The sequence below is a fragment of the Tenrec ecaudatus genome, chromosome X (genome assembly GCF_050624435.1).
Source record: "Tenrec ecaudatus isolate mTenEca1 chromosome X, mTenEca1.hap1, whole genome shotgun sequence".
Lineage (NCBI taxonomy): Eukaryota > Metazoa > Chordata > Mammalia > Afrosoricida > Tenrecidae > Tenrec > Tenrec ecaudatus.
Window position 1 is genome coordinate 82,464,260 of NC_134548.1, and position 21,672 is coordinate 82,485,931.

Consider the following 21,672-nt stretch of genomic DNA (forward strand, 5'->3'; position numbering starts at 1 on the left):
TTACTGATCCAGAGCACTAAGGGGGACAACACTGGAGACACTGTGCATAAAGTGTGCATGGTCTGCCCCATGCACAGCAGGGTGAAACACAAAGGGAGAGCAATAGGGTAGCAAGAAAATCAAAGTAACCAAGTCCCTGAGGAATCCTGAAAATAGACTTCTGATTCAGGGGACAGGGCTTGGCACCTTATCAGACTTTTAAAATTTTATTTTATTGGGGGCTCTTACAGCTCCTATCATTATATATATATATATATATATACATTTTGTCAAACACTTCTTTACATATGTTGTCATCTCTTTTTTTTCTCCTTTTTCTTTGATTACTACTTCATGCTCAAAATGTTATTGCTATAGGTGCACAAATACTAATTATTCCAATGCTGCTTTTGTTGCAACTAACTACAGAGGTATTTCTATTAAAAAAAACAGTAAGCGAGGGTGGAGGGAAGGTAGAGTAGAAAGGGGGAACCAATTACAAGTTTCCACATATAACCCCCTCCCAGGGAGATGGACAAGACAAGTGGGTGAAGGGAGACAGTGTAAGACATGACAAAATCATAATTTCTAAATTATCAAGGATTCATGAGGGAGGGGCAGCGGGGAGGGAGGGGAAAAATGAGGAAGTGATACCAAGGGCTCAAGTAGAAAGCAAATGTCCCGAGAATGATGAGGGCAAAAAAAATGCACAAATGTGCTTGACACAATGGATGGATGTATGGATTGTGATAAGAGCTGTACGGGCCCCCAGCAAAATGATTTAAAAAACAAAACAAAAACAAATAAAACCCAGTAAGCTTGCTGAAGCACATGCACAAAAACCTTAGACAGTCACTTTGCTGTTACCCCAGCGTGGTCTGAACACACACACACCCTTCCCCCACCAGACCGGCCCCGTGATGTCACTGGTTGGAGTACCACTTTCTGCAATGGGGAAGATGAGCAAGCAGAATGGGGAAGGGGGAGAGAATCCATCTACATGGAAACATCAGTCACTGATGAGTGGCTTTGGGATGGCTCTAAAACATCCGTGTGGACATGTGCAGTTAGAGTTGTGAGCAGGTGTCAGACCCGAAGAGGTGAATGTGGGGATGACTGGCTCCCGTGCACGATTCAAAGTCACAGCACAGGCAGAGACTCTCGGGAGTACTGATGTCAGAAAGAAGGGGCTCCAGAGGCAGGTGATTGAGGTGGGCCATTTCATCTTCTGAGAATGAGGGAGGGCTTCACCTCAACCCCAAGGTGGACGATTAGATTGCACCTCGCAGCTCCAGGGAGTTTCTAGCGATTGGATGCTGAACCCAGTGTTGCAGTCCTCTGCCATCCCATCAATCCATGGGGACACCACGAGTGGACGCCGGCTCAGAGACACACAGCACATGCGATGACAGCAAATGCAGGAAGGTCACAGGTCTGTGGATGAAAGTCTTGTTGATCCCATGGTAGTGGAAGCATCTCAGCGCTGGTGTGGGTCTACACATGTCTCCTCCAGCTAGGGCCCTAGCATAGCCCCATGTGTCTTGTCATCAGGAAAAAGATGCAGTGTCGTCTCTTTTTTTGGGGTCATCATCTTTTTTGAAACATTTTCTTTCTACTTGAGCCACTGGCATCAGGTCCTCATCCCTCCCCCCTCCTTCTCTCTCCCTCCCTTCCCCATGTCCCTTTGATAATTTATAAATTCGTCTTATATTTTTCCATGTCTTACACCAACTGCTGTCTCATTTCACCCACTTTTCTGCTGTCCATTCCCCTGGGATGGGGGGGCCTACATCGATCATTGTGACAGGTTCCCCCTTACTCACCCCCCCTACCCTTACCCTCCTAGTTTCATTGCTCCCCTTATTGGTCCTGATGGGTTTTTCTGTTCTGGATTCCTGTGTTGTGATCACTTATCTGTACCAGTATACATGTTCTGGTATAGCCAGATTAATAAGATAGAATTGGAGTCATGGTGGGGTCGGAAGCATTAAAGAACTAGAGGAAGGTTTCATGTTTCATCAGTGCTCTACTGCACCCTGACTGGCTCTTTTTGTCCTTGTGGCCATTCTGACAGTGGTGTGTCTAATTGGCTATTGATGGGCTTTGGGTCTCCATTCTGCCATCCCCCTCATTCCCACTGATATGCTTCTTTTGGGTTTTGTTTTGAGTCTTTGATGCCTGATACCTGATCCCATCAACACCTCATGATCACACAGGCTGGTGTGCTTCTACCACGTGGGCTTTGTTGCTTCTCAGTTAGATGGCCACTCGTTTATCTTCAAGCCTTTAAGAACCCATACTCTATATCTTTTGATAGCTGGGTACCATTAGCTTTCTTCACCACATTTACTTATGCATCCATTTTGGCTTCAGAGATCGTGTCAGGGAAGGTGAATATCACAGAGTGCCATGTTAGTAGAACAATTGTTCTTGCGTTGAAGAAGTACTTGCACCTCATCAGACTTGACCAGAAAACATACGTAACGGTCAGCAGACTGACCTGGAACTATCTGTTGTCTCCCCACCCCCGCTCTATGTATATATAAAATAGGCTGGATGAACAATCCCAAGGAGAAAATGTTAGGTAGCTTAGCCTAGGGACTTGGATGTCCATTGACGCATGCCCAGGAGAGCCAGCATAAGACAAAGCTGGATTTTCCCGCCGGTGGGCACGGATGGGCATTAAACCTGGATCAGCCCACCTGGGCCAAGTGATTGCAATTCAGCCAATGGGATCGACCTGGGGTCATTCACCATGCCTCCCCCGGGAATCCTTGAAAAGGCACGAACTGAGAGGGAGAGGGGTCTTGGCTTGTCTGGTCTTGTTTCAGAGGAAACTTGGGAGAGAGATCTTTGCGTGAACTTGAGTAGTCTCTGCCAGGCTGCAAGGTCAAAAGGAATCCTGTGGGTGCCGCGTAAAACCTGAAGCTTCTTTTAACTCTCATTAAATTCACTTGGATCACGAGTCAGGCTTCGGCGTGAATTCTTTCCCGTGCGGAGCCAAGGACAGAGGTTGGAATCTAGCCCAGAGAGAGAGAGAGAGACCTTTCATATGGTGCCATGACTCAGATGTACAAGATGGCGCGTAACTGAGAAGTTGGGCTGAAGTGCTCCGGCAACATCTGGGAGATGGATGACTCCTCGAGGCAATCCATGAAGACATCAGTAACATATTCCCGTACCCCCTCTCCTCCTTTTGGTGTTCAGGATTTTACGTCTGTCGCTCTGTGCTCCCCTTCTTGGGAGTTTGCATGTCTTCCCCAGGCTGGATTGCTGGGAGGGGGCTGGGATGCTGTGGGCTGAAGGCCATTCCCCAAGCCTCTTTGCATCTCAATTGCCCCATGCTGATCTCCCTCTAGGCCGCAAGTGGCGGCCACCATTTTCCAGACCACGTGAGTCGCAGCGCCATGGCTGATGTCCGCCATTTTTGCTACGGGTCAGTGGAGCACATGACCGTGCCAAGATGGCGCCCACCGCTCCAACCGCATGGGGGGCAGTGCCTAGTTAGCTAGCCCCTCCTCCGGTTCCGGGAGCTAGCCCCCGCTCTAGTCCCGGAGCCAAATGTTCCCCTTTTCCCCCCTTTCCCTTTTAGCTTTCTCCTGGTTTTTCAAACAAGCTGCGTTGGTGTTCTACCTGTGTTGGTTTGTTCCTTGATACCGGCTGGTCTTCCGTTGCCCAGGCCTAGGCCCAAGGCATTCGGAAGCCAAACCAGAGTAACTGTTAACTTCCACCTTCCAGTGATGCTGCCTCTGGCATTTTATGGGACAGCTCTTAATACAGCTCCACCCCCAGGATGCTCCAGCCAGAGATTCCGATTCTTTAGAGGTCCCCGAGCTGCTGGATAGATGTCCCCCTTCCCTTCAGAGATTTGGAAGTCTGCTCCTGCCAGCAGGCATCTCTGAAGGCCGGGGTGCCACGCCATGCAGTGGCCCTCATAGCTTGTAATCTGGAAAGCGGTCGGATCAAAATGTCATGACTGGTCTCCGACTTCTCCCTTGGGCAGGGGCACCTGCCTAAGGCTTCAGATACACAACATTCTGGACGCGGGCGCTGAATCTGCGATTATTCAACCTCGAGGCATCGAGCTCTTGGTAATCTTCATGTCTTTGCTTTCCAGATGGGACAGACCAGCTTGATACCCAGGAATTGCCCCCTCGGATGCATCCTGTTCAATTGGGAAAGTAGTGGGAGATGCTGTATATTAGAGCATTCTTCCTTTTAAGGAAAAATAGTGTCCTCTATGCCCAGTGCACCCAGGATCCCCTGAGGGACCCTGGACTAGAGAGACTGTGGCCTCAACCCTGAAGCAGCCCAGAGTATTCTACCTGTAGTAGAGGCAGCCGGGGAGCTTGGTCCCCGAGCAATTTATAAGCCTTTCACCCTAATTGAACTCAAGCAAATTAAAAGTGACTTGGGCAGTTACTTTAACAAACCCGAACAGTACATAGAACACTTCCAGCACCTCACCCTAGCCTATGATTTAACCTGGAAAGATGTCATGATCATACTGGGACAGACCATGATGGATTTTGAGAAAGAGCTTGTGCTCAAAGGTGCTAGAAAGTTTGCAGAAGGGTTACATGTGATGAATGATAAATACCCTGTAGGGGAAACTGCTGTACCCTTCATAGACCCTGCTTGGAGTCACAGTGAGCCTCAGCACAAGTGGGCACGGGAACATTACAGGTGGACTAAAGTCAGGCAGGCAAAAGGCCATTAATTATGCCAAGGTGACAGCGATTCACCAGGGACCTACCGAGTCTCCTGTAAGCTTCTTAGAGAGGCTAAAGGAAGCCCTAAAGAATCATACTGCTGGAGATATTGATTCCTATGAGGGGAAAGTCTTGCTCAAGGACAAATTCCTCACACAGGCCACACAGGACATTCGCAAGAAAGTCCAAAAACTAGTGCAAAAGGAGCTACCCCGGAGGAGATGGTTGCTTGTGCCAACACAACTTTTTACAATAGGGAGCAGGAAAGCGAGGCTCGAGCCCTGGAGAAGGAGGAAAGAAAGGACATTAGGCAGGCCCAGATATTGGCTGTACTCAATAGCAGATGCCCGTTGAATGCCTCCCAGGTTTCCCAGACTTTTAAACCAGGTGACAAGTGCTACATTTGCTGGCGACCGGGTCATTGGGCTAGGAACTGCTCTGACTGGAACGAGCCTCCTCAGACGTCATGCGTCCATTGCGAGCAGACTGGCCACTGGACTGGTCTCTGTCCTAAGGCCCAAAACCTGGAGGGGAGGCACCCACAGGCCAGCTGGCAGCTGACAATGGAGGAGGAGGACTGAAGGCGCCCGGTCCGGACAGCCCAGCAGCAAGAGGTAACTGTTACTGGTCTGAAACCTAGGGTGGACATCGACATGGCAGGAAGGTCAGTTAACTTCCTTCTAATACTGGAGCCACTTCTGTCCTTATTTCCTTCCCTGGACCCCTGGCACCCCGCACCTGCTCCATCTTGAAAGTGTCAGGAAAGCCTGTAGTTAAACATTTTACTGAGCCTCTCATATGTCTTTGGAATAACTTCTATTTTTCTCATAGCTTCCTAGTGATACTTGAATGTCCAGCTCCTCTCATAGGCCTAGACCTGATGTCCAAACTGCATACCTGCATAGTCATTGGGCCTGATCCAGGTCCCTCTACAGCTTCCAGTTGTTCCTCACAGTAGAGGAGCCTCAGATTCCCCCACAGGAAACCTGGGAACAGACAAATACTCCTGTGAGCCACTGGATGGTCTGAGGATATTTCATCGCCACCCCAGGACAGAGGAGGGCTGCACAGATGATTCTACCTCAAACCCCTCACAGCCTTTAGGCCAGTGAATTCCTTTCCTCCATTCCGGTGTTTACAATACCCAAAACTTTGTGACACTAACCTAACTTCAAGGGCACTGTCACCTTACAATCTTACCATGTCTCACTTAAGCTGTTCACCTGTTGTTTGTTTGTTTTCCTGTTCTCAGGTTACCAAGGCCTCTAAACCAAGTGTGCCAGCTCCAGGACCACCGCCTCCTAAACCCACCCCGAACTTATCCATCCTGGGCTCTAAATGGACAACCCCTTCTAACAAAGTAGGAAGGGTATGGACCCCCAAATCCCACTACGCCCCCTTGACAGCAGGAAGCAGCTAGAGATGTCATCATCCAGTACCCCCAAAGATTTGGGTCCATATCTCTTCAGGGGGGAATGTTAGGTAGCTTAGCCTAGGGACTTGGATGTCCATTAACGCATGCCCAGGAGAGCCAGCATAGGACAAAGCTGGATTTTCCCGCCGGTGGGCACGGATGGGCATTAAACCTGGATCAGCCCACCTGGGCCAGGTGATTGCAATTCAGCCAATGGGATTGACCTGGGGTCGTTCACCATGCCTCCCCTGGGAATCCTTGAAAAGGCACGAACTGAGAGGGAGAGGGGTCTTGGCTTGTCTGGTCTTGTTTCAGAGGAAACTTGGGAGAGAGATCTTTGCGTGAACTTGAGTAGTCTCTGCCAGGCTGCAAGGTCAAAAGGAATCCTGTGGGTGCCGCGTAAAACCTGAAGCTTCTTTTAACTCTCATTAAATTCACTTGGATCACGAGTCAGGCTTCGGCGTGAATTCTTTCCCATGCGGAGCCAAGGACCGAGGTTGGAATCTAGCCCGGAGAGAGAGACCTTACAAAAACAATGGAACTGGCAATTCTGGGGGGATATAGGAGAGCAGGGGGCGAGGAGGGAGCCAGCAAAATCAAGGATAAGGGAACAACAAGAGATCTAAAATCAATGTCGAGGAGCTGTATAATGCCTGGTGGGGTTTGATCAAGTGCAATGTATCCAAAAGGAATTACTGAGAGCTGAATGGAGGGTAAGCATGACAGTGGGATAGGAGGAAGGTGAAAAGGAAATAGAAGAAAGGAGTAGGAAGCAAAAGCTCTTTATAGAGGTATACCTATAGGTATGTATATATGTAAATATACTAATTTATAATGAAAGGGATAGAGGCCAATGTACATATATTTATACATTAAGTATTAAGATAGCAGACAAACTTTGGACTTCTACTCAAAGCCTCCCTTAACACCAGAATATTTTGTTCTAATAACCTAGCACTCCTTGATAATCACCTTCCCAATATGATCACTGAAGGACAAAATGAGCAAATGTGGTGAAGAAAGAGGACGGTGCCCAGCTATCCAAAAATATAGTGTCTGGGGTCTTGAAGGCTTGAACTTAAACAAGCAACCATCTAGCAGGGAAACAAATAGACCCATAAGGAAGAAGCAAAACAACCTGTGTGATCAAGATTTGTTGACAGGAACAGATATCAGGTATCAAATGATCCAAAACAGACAATTACATCGATGTGAAAGAGGGAGATTGGAGTGGAGACCCAAAACCCATATGTAGACAATTGGCCATCCTCCCACAGAAGGATTATAAGGACAGGATGATTCAACCAGGGTACAGTGTAGCACTGATGAAACACACATCATTCCTCTAGTTCCTGAATGCCACCCCCCAACCATGACTCAGTTCTACCTTACAAATCTGGCTAGACTGGATTGATAACCGTAAGTGCTCTTGAGACACGGAATTCAGGGCAGATAAAAACCCTCAAGAACAGTAGTGGAAGTAGCGATATCAGGAGGGTAGGGGGATGGGGGAGATGGGGACAGAGCGGGGATGGGGGAGAAAGGGGGAATCCATCACAAGTTTGGATATATAGCCCCCCCGGGAGACAAATACCAGGAAAGTGAGTGAAGGGAGACAATGGACAGTGTAAGACACAAAATAACAATAAAATATAATTGATCAAGGATTGACCAGGGTAGGAGGGTGAGGGAGGGAGGTGGGGAAAGAGGAGCTGATATCAAGGGCTCAAGTAGAAAGAAATTGTTTTGGAAATGTTGATGGTAATATATGTACAAGTGTGTTTAATACTATTGAATGAATGATGGATTGTTATAAGATTTGTAAGAGCCACCCCCCCAAAATGATTAATTTAGAACACATTGGGAAAATAACATAAAAATAATTCACTCAAATCATAATAAAATGGTAAACAAATAAACTTATGCACAGAATTTTCATATGATCCAACAATTTCACTCCTAGGCATATACCTCACAGAACTGAACACAGGAATGCCAACAGTTTCTCATCCACCAATGTTCACTTCATTATCCTCATCTGGAACCTGTACATGAATCAATAGGCAGTTGCGAGAACAGAACAAGGGAATACTGCATGATTTAAAATCAGGAAAACTGGGCAGGGTTGTATCATCTTTTCATATTTATTCAATCTGTGTGCTGAGCAAATAATCAGAGAAACTGGCTTATATGAAGAAGAATGTGGCAGCAAGATTGGAGGAAGGCTTATCAACAAGCTGTGGTACGCAGATGATGCAACTTTGCTTGCTGAAAGTGAAGAGGACTTGAAGCATTTGCTGATGAAGATCCAGGATTGGAACCTTAGGATGGATTACAACTCAATGTTGTAAGACCAAAATCCTTACAACTGGACCAATAGTATGATAAAACAGAGAAAAGATTGAGGTTATGAAGGATTTTGTCTTGGGTCCCTAATCAATGTTCATGGAAGCAGTAGTCCAGAGATCAAACAAGGCATTTCATTGGGTAGTTCTGCTGCACGTGACCTCATAGGGTGCTGAAAAGCAGGGAAGTTATTTTGAGGACTAAGTTATGTCTGACCTAAGTCATGATATTTTCAATTACTTCATAAGCTTATGAACGCTGGACATTGAATAAGGAAGACCAAATTAGAATCAATGCATTTGAATTGTGGTGCTGGTGAAGAATGCTGAAAGTACCATGGACTGCCAAAAAGACAAACAAATGAGTCTTAGGAGAAGTCCAGTCAGAGTGCTCCTTAGAAGCAAGGATGGCGAGGCTTCATTTTACATACTTTGGACATGTCAGGAGAGACCAGTCCCTGGAGAAGGACAACATGCTTGGTAAAGTGAAAGGTCAGTGAAAAAGAGGAAGGCCCTCAAGGAGATGGACTGACACAGTGGCTGCAACCATAGGCTCAAGCATAGGAGCAATTGTGAGGATGGCGCAGGACCAGGCAGAGTTTGTTCTGTTGTGCATAGGGCCACTGTGGGTTAGGACTGACTTGATGGCACCTAACAACAACAACAATGTTCACTGATGCACTGTTCACAATAGCCAAAATGTGAATATAGCCTAAAGATATATCAAAAGATGACTGGATACACAAAATGTGGTACAGACATATTGCTTTTAGGTGTTGTTGAGTTGGTTCTGACTCATAGTGACTGTGTATAACAGAATAAAACACGGTTTGATCCTGTGTCATCCTCACAATCATGATTGATCCTGTTGCTGCTGCCAGTGTGCCAGTCCATCACCCTAGGGTCTTTTTTACTGACCCTCTACCTTATCATGCATGATGTCTTTCTTCAGGTACTAGCCCCTCCTAATGACATGCCCAAAGTGTATGAGAAGTAGTCTCACCATCTTTGCGCCAAAGGATCATTCTGACACTTCTTTCAAAACAGATTTGTATGTTCTTATGGCAGTCCATCATATGCTTGTATTTAATTATTATATTCTTCACTAACATCATAATTCAAAAGAATGAGTTCTTCTTCAGTCTTTCTTAGTTGTTGTACATCTTCCCATGCATATGAGGTGATTGAAAGTACAATGTCGTGGGTCAGGCGCACCATTGTCTTCAAATTAACATTTTAAAACACTTAAGAATATCTTTCACAGCAGATTTGCCCAATTTCATTCATCATTTGATTTCCTGACTTCTGCTTCAATGGGTGTTAGTTGCTTTTGCATCTGGTTCTGTATGTTCAAGAGTAAGCTTAAGAGTCTCTTCTGGCATCCATTTCGATTTTTTTCTTTCTTTTTTGTCTTTTTAATGACTTTTTGCTTTCTTCGTGAATTGTGTTCTTGATGCCATCTGAAAACCCTATTGACCTTCTCTCATTAATGTTCAATCTGTTGAATCTATTCTTGATATGGTTTCTAAATTCACATGGAGTATATCCAAGGTTGCATTTTGACACTTATAAACATGTTTTAATTTTGTTCATCTTCCATTTGAACTTGCATATGAGTACTTGTTCCACAGCTAGCCCCTGTCCTTATTCTGACAGGTAGTGCTTGTATAAACTGTAGTTAAAACCCCATAAAACCTATTATATTAAAAGCTATGGGAGCCTACCAGATAAAGCCCAAGAGCTGTATCCACTGTATAGAGGAAGCTAGCCTTGCCTGCTGTAAAGTTGGGAATATTTGCACTGGCAGCAGGATCACAACTTTGTGCCTGTCCAGGCTGTTTGGGTATCTGGAATTTGATCAGCCATAGTGACCCTGACAGCTGCCCCCAGTTGGGTTAGCAGCTTGCTGATCATGTGCAGCTGCCACATTGCCCAGAGCTAGGAACTCGCAAGCATCCTGGAGGTAACTGCCAGCATCTGTGGCAGGAGCAGAGAAGCGGTGGCAGGTGATGCCCTGTGCCTGAAATGAAAGACTGCACAACTGCTGAGTGGATGAACAAAGCCAGGGAGAAGGGACAATGTAGAGGAAGCTGTGAGGTCTGGAATGCACACACTTTGGAGCCTTGCTCACTCAGGAGGCTTAAGAAGTCTTTAAATCCCTTAAAAAACAAAACAACACCATATGAGACCATGGACATACATGAAATAGGACCTTTGTCTGAATGAATGCTAAGTGACACATAACAGTAAAAGAATTGAATCAGTAATAAAAAACTCTCCCCCACCCACCCCACCCCCCAAAACCCCAAACACTCAGAACCAGATGGTTTAACTAGTTAATTCTACTAAATGTTTGAAGTAGAATTAGCTTTTCTCAACACTTCCAAAAATAGAAAAGAAAAGATTACTTCCCAACTTATTCTCTGAGGCCAGCATTACTCTGATACCAAGCAGATGATTCATCACACCAAAAAAAATATATTAGAGCCAATATCCCTTATGAGTCTAGATTCAAAAATCCTTAACAAAATTCTAGGAATCTATTAAGTCCTTGGTTACTGACAGGAAGGTGGCAAATTGAACCCACCAGCTGCTCCACATGGGAGTCATGTGGCTGTCTCCTTCCATAAATATTTACAGGCTCAGAAACTCTATGGGATGATCTACTCTGTCATACTGGTTCTCTATGAGTCAAAACTGGTTCAGCAGCAATGGATTTGAAGATTTTTATATATCATAACTGAGGGAGATGCTATGTATTTAAAATTTTGTACAAAACAACCTTATCACTTTCAAAGTACTCTCCATTACACCTAATTCATTTGTCAAATCTGTAATTCCATTCTTGGAAACATTTTTCCAAACTCATCTGTTTGGATGGCTGACAGCATCTTCCTCGTTTTCTTCTTCACCTTGTCTATGTTGTCAAATCATTGACCTTTCATGTCCCTCTGCATTCTCAGAAACAAAAAGAAGTCACACAGTGTGAGGTCAGGTGAGTAACATGTATGGGGAACGAGAGGCAAGATGTTTTTTGCCAAAACCGGACCACTTTAGATGGCTGGGTGAACAGATGCATTGTCATGGTGGTAAAATCATTCCCCTGTCTGCCGCAAATCAGGTCTTATTTGTCGCACACTGTTATACAACATTTTCAGAACCTCTAAATAGAAAGCTTGATTAATAGCGTGACCTGGTGACCTGGTGGAATGAACTTCAAATGCACTATGAGTTGACATTTTTGTCTCTTTGGGAAGTTGATAGACACCCAAAACAAGGTTTGTCATCAATCAACATTTCACCTTTTTGAATTGAGAAAGCCACTTGTACACTTGAGTTTTTCCCATAGCGCTGTCCTTGTAAGCTGTTTTCAACATCACAAGTTTCTGCAGCATTTTTCCTGAGCAAGAAACAAAATTTCACAGTCACATGCTGTTCTCTTAAAACAGCTGTCACAAAAAAACAACGAGGTTCACGTGAAATTGCTTTAAGAAAAGTTCACTGTGACCAGAGAGAAACTTCTCAGGGGATGCCACTGGGTGCACTAACACAGAGCATGCTGCTCAGTGTTCACCCAGTGGGAAAAATGCGTACAATGAAATCTCTGCCTAGTGGAGCTTTTTTTCTTTTTTTTTTTTGGTGCCCTCTCATATTGTAGGAATTCAAGGATGGTCCAGCATTAGAAAAGCAATCAGTTGATATTACAATTCATATAATTAATATCACATTAATAAAATGAAGGAAAGGAAGGATGTGGTCAGCTCAATTAATGCCGAAAGTGCATTTGACAGCTTTGTAAACCCACAGGGATAGTTTTATCCTGCACTATCAGGTCGCTAAGAGTTAGAATCATTTCAATGGCAGGAGACTGTTTTTGGAACACTTTTTTAAAACTAAAAGTTAATTTTATTTTCACGTGTCACAATACAAACAAAAATCGTTTTGTTTTGCTTTTTGTCCACTACTCCACTCCAAAAACTATTCTCCTTTTGAGAGAAAGGGGGAGCAGGTCTTCCATGTTGTGATGTTAGAAAACATCCAGAGTCGCAGCACCAGCTCTCAAGGAGAAGGGGTACGAGTAAGAGAAAATTGATACAAAGAGGCTGTGCGCTGCCTTTATCTGTCTGGTCGAGTCATTCCTGACCGAGTGGGCACCATCATAGGACGGGCAGGGGGCCGCATCATTGGGGGCCAAAGCATCATTGGCATGTGGCTCCCCATGGGTTGCCTCATTCCAGGAGCGGGTCCCACTGGTATCATCCCAGGAGGAGGAGGGCCCATCATTGGCATCATGGGGGGCCCCCATGTGGGGAGCCGGCATCATCCCAGGGTGAGGAGGACCTGGGAGACTGGGGGGAGGCGGGATCATGGCCCCTGTTGGAGGAGGAGCAGAGAATGGAGAAGGAGGTATCTTTCCTTGCTGAAATGCAGCCGTTGTTTTGTCAATCGGGCTCTGAGCCTGCTCTTCCATCCATTTCTGATAGTAGTCTTTCACATTCTCTTTGTGTTTCCTGTGGGGAGAGGTCAAACGCTTACAGACATCCTCCCCAGGGTAGTTAGTCACCAGACTACAGGGTAGGCCTCTAGGGCAGTTAGTCAGCCAGACTATATGGCAGGCCTCACTCCCTGCTACTGGGGACAATAAAATATTCCTCCTTGAGGCCTGTGGCCAAGCATTCTCATCCAAAGTTAAGTTATACACCCATCTTATCAAATGTATACCCCCAATTCCCCCTCTTATTGTTTCATGTATGTCCCTAGACCACCCCTTCTCATTACTGTATTACCTGTGGTACAACCCCTCCCTGTGACGTATGTACTCACCTGTGATTAGGGGACTTACACGTCCCTAGAGAATATAAAAAGCGTGGGCTAACATTAAAGAAAGGACTCTCTCTCCCTCCACGTGGACCATCGAGTGGGGCTGAGGTGAGCATGCTACTATGAATTGTGACCGACTCCCATTTATTTCAATAATTCTAGTCTATCTCTCATGCTCTCTATAACTTTACTATGATCTTTACTTATTATCGCTGTACAATTGCGCCTACCGGACCTGTAATGATGTGTTAGGGGCTGGCTTCCCCTGACATATGGCGCCCAACGTGGGGCCTTGTAGGAAAAGAACTCTTTTGAGTTACATCCCGTGTAACAATTGAACGGCCTCATCGGACAGTGAGGGTGAATTGGAACATTGTTTTGAGTTTAATTTTTTAAGTGTGTGTTTTAGTCCGAGTGAGATATGGGTCAGGCAAAGAGCAAGGATACAGAGTATGGTATCACTCTTTGCCACCTCTTGAAGAAACAAAATGTAAGGGTAACAAATAAGAGAATGAAAGAGTTTCTTCAATTGGTAAAGAAATTTAATCCTTCTTTTCCGGAGTCAGGAACCTTCGATATAGACATCTGGGAAAAGGTAGCCATTAATTTAAGAAAAGCTCACAGGAAGGACAGAGCATACCCATGGAGACCTGGGACCTATGGGTGCAGATTAAAGCAGTGTTGGATCCACTGCAAGGAGAGAGAACGAAAGATCAAGACCAGCAGAGTAGTGAGAAACCTCTAAGCTACGCAGACTTAAATCGGGCGAGAAGCAAGCAGAATGAGGCAGATGAGAAGATTTTAGGTGTAGCTGAGAAGGCAAAGTTTGAATCAGGAGATAGCAGAGTAGAAGCATCTGCCCCACCAGAGTATAGCGTAAGAAATTACAATACTATCAAGCAAGCCAATGCTGGAGAAGAGATTAGATCCAAAGGAATGCACATAGAGAGATTTAACCTAGCAAGTGAAGCTGGGAAAGTGAGAGGCAAAGCACCTTTGCTCTCACTGGTGGAGAAGAGTATAGCTCAAGAAGCAGACTTAGAAGTCAGAATAGCTTATCCCATTAGAATTATAGACAGGGAGCCTGATGAGCAGCACCCCAAAGGGACTCAAGAAAGGCGATATACTGCCTTTCCCTTCAAGCTACTGAAAGATCTCAAGCAAGCAGAATCTAGTTATGGTCCAGATTCACCATTTGTAATTGGTATGGTCAGGAATATGGCAGATATGGAACACTGGATCCCGGCAGATTGGAAAGCTTTGATGAAAGTGTGCCTTTCCCCTTCAGAATCTTTGCAATAACAGATGCTATGGAACGAGGCAGCCCTAGCACGGGCACACAAAAATGCAGAAGAGGGCATAGATATAGGGATTCACCAGCTGCTAGGAGATGAGAATTATATCACAATTGAGGCACAGTTAAACTTTGATGAGCAGACTTTTGCTCAAGTTCGAGAAGTCTGTCTTAAGGCCTTGGAGAGATTAATACCATCAGGAAGCAGACGGCCTAGTTATGCAACAGTAAAGCAAAGGAATGATTAGCCTTACATAGATTTTATATCCAGGTTACAGGATGCTGTCCATAAGAACATAACAGACAAAGGGGCAGCGGATAATCTTATTCTTACATTAGCGTTTGAGAACTCGAATACATCATGTCAGGCTGCCATACGCCCTTTCAAAGAACAGAGCACATTGTTAGATTATATCAAGCTTTGCAAAGACGTAGGGACAGATGAGCACAGGGCCAACCTCATGGCTGCTGCTTTGGCAACTTACGCCAGACCTAAAGGGAGATGCTTTACATGTGGAGCAGAGGGACATTACCAGAGAGACTGCAAGCAGAGATTGCAAAAGAACAGGGCAGTCTACAACAGAAAGGACCCAGGGAGAGGGCCCGAGATGAGCTCCAAGGAGCCTGGACTTTGCCCCCACTGCAATAGAGGCAGGCATTGGGTAAAGAATTGTCATTTAAAGCTTAACAGTAAGGGACATGTACAAGGAGATAACGCCTAGTCAAAAAACGTGTCGTGGGGCGTGCTCCGAGCCCCTCTAAACGGAGCGCAGGAGGTAACCCTCAGATGCAGGGCTCCATTGGGAGTGTGACCGATCCTCAGTCCGATGTCCACTCCTTCCAGCGCCTATCAGATGTTTGGCTCTCCTCCCCTAGTAAAGGGAACTCTTCAATAAATTTGACCAGTCGGGAAAACATCCAGCTTTTACCAAATAATGAGCCTACTGCGGTCAAGACAGGAATCGGAGGCCCCTTACCCAAGGGCACTATTGGACTCTTGTTAAGGAAATCTGATCTAAATGCACTGAATGTACAAGTTATCACAGACGTGATTGATCAGAATCATGATGGAGAAATTAAAGCGATGGTTAGATCCAGCGTGCCCTGGGCCACAAGGAAAGGAGACAGCTTAGGGCAGCTATTACTACTCCCGTATGCTCCTAGAAATGAAAGTAATATTGCTGAGGGAGAGACAGGTGGCTCCAGGAATCGGGAGGCATTTTGGAGCGCTATTCTAGATAAGCAGGAGCGCCCATTTATAGAGCTAACTATTGAGGGAAAGAAATTCTCAGGACTCTTGGACTCAGGGGCCGATGTCTCTGTCATGAGCTATCAGCAGTGGCCAAAAGCCTGGCCGCTGAGCTCCCCAGACTTTGCCATGGGAGGAATAGGAGAGGTAGATCAGGAGAAGGTATGGCAGAGCAGGAAAATCTTGAGGTGCATAGGCCCCGAAGGACAATCTGGGCTTATGAAACCTGTGGTAACTCTCACCCCCATTAATCTGTGGGGACGAGATCTATTACAGCAGTGGGGGGCTAGACTATATACCCCTAAACAAGGTTCAGTAGCACAGAATATCATGAGGAATATGGGTAAAAATGGTAATGGACTTAGAAAGGATGAGCAGGGAGATCCATGGCCCATTGAGGTGACTCCCCAAAATGACCGCCACACCCTAGGATATCCAAATTTTTAGTTGGGGCCGCTGTCGTGAAGCCTGCACCCATCAAGCTGACCTGGAAATCTGATGACCCAATATGGGTAGAGCAGTGGTCCCTCAAGAATGAAAAATTGCAGGCTCTGCATGGTCTAATACAAGAACAGCTGAAAGAGGGTCATATTGCGGAGACTCTTAGCCCCTGGAACTCCCCTGTCTTCGTAATTAGAAAGAAATCAGGCAGATGGAGGATGCTCATAGACTTAAGAGCTATTAATTCTATTATACAGCCTATGGGGACTTTGCAGCCAGGCCTCCCTTCGCTTAGCATGATTCCAAAAAACTGGGATATGATTGTGATAGACCTGAAGGATTGTTTTTACACTATTCAATTAGATCCTGCTGATTATGAAAGATTTGCCTTCACCGTACCTGAACTAAACCATAAAGCTCCGAATAAGAGATACCACCTTAAAACTCTGGTTCAAGGCATGGTAAACAGTGCTACTATGTGTCAATTCTTCATAGGGAAGGTGTTGGAGCCGGTCAGAGGACTATTCTCTGAGGCGTATATAATACACTATATGGATGATATTTTAATAGCTGCACCTAATAGCCACATGTTGCGGCAGACTTACATGCGCGTCAGTGAAGCAGTCTCTCAGGCGGGATTGGTGATTGCTCCTGATAAGATTCAAACCACCAGTCCCCACACCTATCTTGGGACAGTGATAGATTGGACCACTGTCAAGCCACAAAGACTTGAGATTAGAAGAGACCACCTTAGAACATTGAATGATTTCCAGAAGCTTTTAGGGGAGATAAACTGGGTAAGGCCCTACCTAGGAATCCCCACAGAAGAACTTAAACACTTATTTGACATATTAAAGGGGGACTCTCAGCTGAACAGTCCCAGAGAGCTCACCCCTGAGGCTCGCCTGGAGCTACAGTTGGTGGAGGAGAGGCTCAGCCAGGTGAAGGTCTATCGTGTAGATCCTGGCAAGAGCATACACCTTATCATCTTTCATACTCCAGTCACTCCCACTGCAACTTTGGCCCAAGAGGACAAGCCTCTCGAGTGGATACATTTGGGGAACACAGGTCCTAAGGTCATCTGGCCTTATTGGGAGCAAGTAGCCAAGCTAGTGTCCAAAGGCAGGCTCTGCTGCCAGCAGCTGTGTGGTTTTGATCCAGCTGTCATAATTCTGCTTTACACTCCCGCTCAAGTGAAGAACCTTTTAGAACTTGCCACGGATTTTCAGATAGTGCTAGCCGGTTAAAGGTAGATCCACACTCTGACATTGGCAAACTATTCCTCACTTTACAGAAACAGGTAAGAACACGCTCTCATCCCTTCTTCATAGGACATATGAGAGCACACACGCAGCTGCCAGGGCCGATTTCCCTGGGAAATGCCAATGCAGACATGTTAACACAAAAGGCATTCACTACCCTAGAGCTTCCACAGGCAGAACACCGAAGGTTACACAACAATGCTGCCAGCCTTAGGGGTAGACATCACCTGACATGGGCACAGGTCGGCAGATGGTCAGAGAATGCCCTCACTGCCAGCACGCCTCACTCAGAGAGGGACCTGACGGAGTCAACCCACGTGGTGGCCAGGCAAACGCTATATGGCAAATGGATGTCACTCACATACCTTCGTTTGGACGTCTGGGAGCTGTGCATGTTACCATAGACACCTTCTCAGGATTTTTATGGGCATCAGCCATGGCCGGCAAGTCCACAAAATATGTCATCAGCCACCTGCTAGCCTGTTTCGCTGTGATGGGCACTCCCACACACTTAAAGACAGACAATGGTCCTGCCTACACCAGCAAGAGATTTCGCAATTTCTGCAAAGATTGGAATATCCATCATATGACAGGTATCCCTTACAACCCCCAAGGCCAAGCCCTCATTGAACGGGCACATGGCACGCTGAAAACTCAATTGTCTAAACAGAAGGGGGAAATGAAAGGTGAGACAGCGCACAATAGACTCCATTTGACACTATTGACTCTAAATTTCTTCTCACTTCCAAAGGACTCTAATGTAACTAGGGCAGAGAAACACTTTTCTACCCCCACAGAGAGAACCGACCCGGAGAAAATCTGGTGGAAAAACGACGACGGGGTGTGGAAACCAGGTTTGCTGGTGACCAGGGGCAGGGGCTATGCTTATATTCTTTCAGATGGCGGAGAAAATAGATGGATTCCCCTCAGAAGAGTCTGACCACGGATTGAGAAAGACAAAGAAGAGGAGGGGCCCACCTAGCCACGCTGACCCTGATTTATTCCTAGCCAAGGGCATGGAGGCCCTGTCCATTAGGAAGAAACCCCGTCTTAAAGAAAAAAAGGCTGAGCGCATACCGGTCGTGCCTCCCAGCTGGGCACAGCTGAAACTGATGAAACACCGAGCGCAGGCAACTCTGGCGAGCACTGGCAGACCAATGACCTAGGAAAACATGTTCCTAGCGATGATTGCTGTCATATCTGTCACCACCGAGGTAGGTGCTAGCCACTCTTATTGGGCTTATATACCCCATCCCCCTCTACTAGAAATAGTGGAGTGGACCCAGACTGGCCCTGTCGTGTTTGTAAATGATTCAGTATGGACCCCAGCGCCTGGGGGAGATGGAATAGCCAGACACCCCGATGAAGAGGGCAGAGATTTCAACTTCACTCTGGGATTCGAAACTCTACCTTTATGTGTGGGTGCCAGCCCTAGCTGCTTAACCGTTAACTCTCAGGCATGGAATAACTGGCTGACCTTTAATAAAACCAGCTATGGCTTCTATATGATAATGGGTGAAGCGTTTGCAGAATATGAAAACTTCACTACTGTAGAGGGGAGAGGAAATATGTAAACCTGTAAAGATATGAGTTACCAGCATGTCGTTGCTGACAGACTCAAATGGCTCAAATGACAGGGGCCACACGGAAAAGTGTTAAGAAATGACACGGTGACTATTATTGACTGGGGCCCTCATGGCAAGATTCTGACTAATTGCTCAGAGGAATCCAACATCACCTCGTGTGATTATATAAGTAATTGTGAGTGGCAGAAGACCTCTGATGGCTTTGCCACTACCAGGTCAGAACTGATGGCGTGGCATGAAGGAGGCCTCGCGCCTCCCCACCCCAGGTTACTGAAGCCTGTGACAGGACCTGAACAGTGGGACCTGTGGAAATTACCACTTGCCACTAAGCCTTTAACAAGCTATACAGGAAGCCTTACAGGCACTAGTCAGTCTGGCTATACTTATACATACCACAAAAATGAGACTCGATACATAGTCTTGTGTGTAAAGCTACCTTATGTGCTCGCTGTGGGAAACATCTTCATCAATGAAACTGCTCGCAGTGCAGTGCCACTTGCCATAATTGTAAATTGTTCACTTGCATTAACCATGTTCTGCTTATAAACCTTTCAAAAGACAGCATCCTCATCCTAAAGAGCAGGATGGGGGTGTGGATCCCGGTGGAGATGAAGCACAGATGGGAGAGCAGTCCGGAATCGTACTTCTTGATGCAAGTGGTGTCGTAGATGCTGAGGAGACCTCGTCGATTCGTGGGAATGCTGGTCGCAGCTATAATTGGACTCATAGCCATTACCACCACTGCTGCCGTCGCTGGAGGAGCACTACAGGAGTCCATCAAAACTGAACATTTCGTGCAGAAGTGGCAAGTGGACTCGCATCAGCTCTGGGCCACTCAGGCAAAAGTGGACGATGAACTGGGGGGAAAGTAGCAGAGCTGCAGCAGACTGTTCAGTGGCTGGGAGATCAAACCATGAACTTGCAACATCAGTTGATGCTGAAATGTGATTGGAATGTAACTGACTTCTGTGTAACCCCTTATCCATATAATAAGACATTACATGATTGGGATTTGATTAGGAAGCATTTGCAAGGGTTTAAAGGAAACATTTCATTAGTCGTTGATCAGCTTAAAAAGGATATTTTCTATACATTCAAAGACAGGCTTGAGGTATCTCCTGGCTCTGATATAATTAAGCAATTGGTGAAGGGCATGGAAGGATTGGACCCTCGTGCTTGGGTTCAAAGTATTTCTCATAGCCTGGGTTCCAGCCTAACAGTGGTGCTCATTATCACAATTTTTGTCCTGGCTATCATGTGCTGCTTCTATAGAAAGCTAAGGCGTATGAAGGAGAATCACACGGCCTCTATGGCACTTTTGAAGTACGCGCATAAGGCAAATACTGTGAGAAGCAGAGAATGGGAAGAGAGTGTTTAAGGATGAATCCTTCATTGTCTCACAAAGGAGCCTGGAAGGCTAGGTTTCTAGTGGTAGGGGGGGACCCCTACCCTTGTGAGTTATAGGTAAGTCCTAATCACATTCTCATGACATTGTTCCTCAATTTACCCTCCTGTATGGTGCTGCCTGAGGTTATCTCTTACAAGCACATAGCTGGTTGCTGTGTGGCCGGCAGCTTTGACTATAGAAGCAGTCATTCCTATTTGGCTCGATTTCTTCCCGCCGTGGTATCCAGTCTCTCATAGCTTCCTTCAATAGCAGATGGACACAGGGGGACTTTATCCTCCATGTCTGGATTCAAAATGTTTCTATTAAGCCTGAATTTTTGGCTATATTAATTGGATCATGAAGTTTTGCCTTGCCAGCTTTTAATGTATAGAAAATAACCATGTCGCCTATGTGGCTTTAGAATTTTATATATGAGTTAAAGGGGGGACTTGTGGGGAGAGGTCAAATGCTTACAGACATCCTCCCCAGGGTAGTTAGTCACCAGACTACAGGGTAGGCCTCTAGGGCAGTTAGTCAGCCAGACTATATGGCAGGCCTCACTCCCTGCTACTGGGGACAATAAAATATTCCTCCTTGAGGCCTGTGGCCAACCGTTCACACCCTACTGATAATGATCTCTATCAACTGAGTCAGGGAACAGGCCAAACTGACTGTGACATCCAAAGTTAAGTTATACGCCCATCTTATCAAACGTATACCCCCAATTCCTCCTCTTATTGTTGCATGTATGTCCCTAGACCACCCCTTCTCATTACTGTATTTATTACCTATGGCACAACCCCTCCCTGTGACGTATGTACTCACCTGTGATTAGGGGACTTACATGTCCCTAGAGAATATAAAAAGCATGGGCTAACATTAAAGAAAGGACTCTCTCTCCCTCCACGTGGACCATCGAGTGGGGCTGAGGTGAGCATGCTACCATGAATTGTTGACTGACTCCCATTTATTTCAATACTTCACTTCTATCTCTCATGCTCTCTATGACTTTACTATGATCTTTACTTATTATCACTGTACAATTGTGCCTACCGGACCCGTAATGATGTGTTAGGGGCTGGCTTCCCCTGACAGTTTCCTACCACTGCAATGTGTCTTTCTCACAGATGGTGAGTCATGGGTGAGGTATGTATCACAGTAGTCACAATAAAACTTAGGCAT

At 45.9% G+C, this 21,672-nt stretch overlaps 1 pseudogene; it reads right to left on the minus strand.

The window, feature by feature from the left end:
* Positions 1–12,566: 12,566 nt before the first annotated feature.
* Positions 12,567–21,672, minus strand: LOC142434148 (U1 small nuclear ribonucleoprotein C-like; annotated as a pseudogene).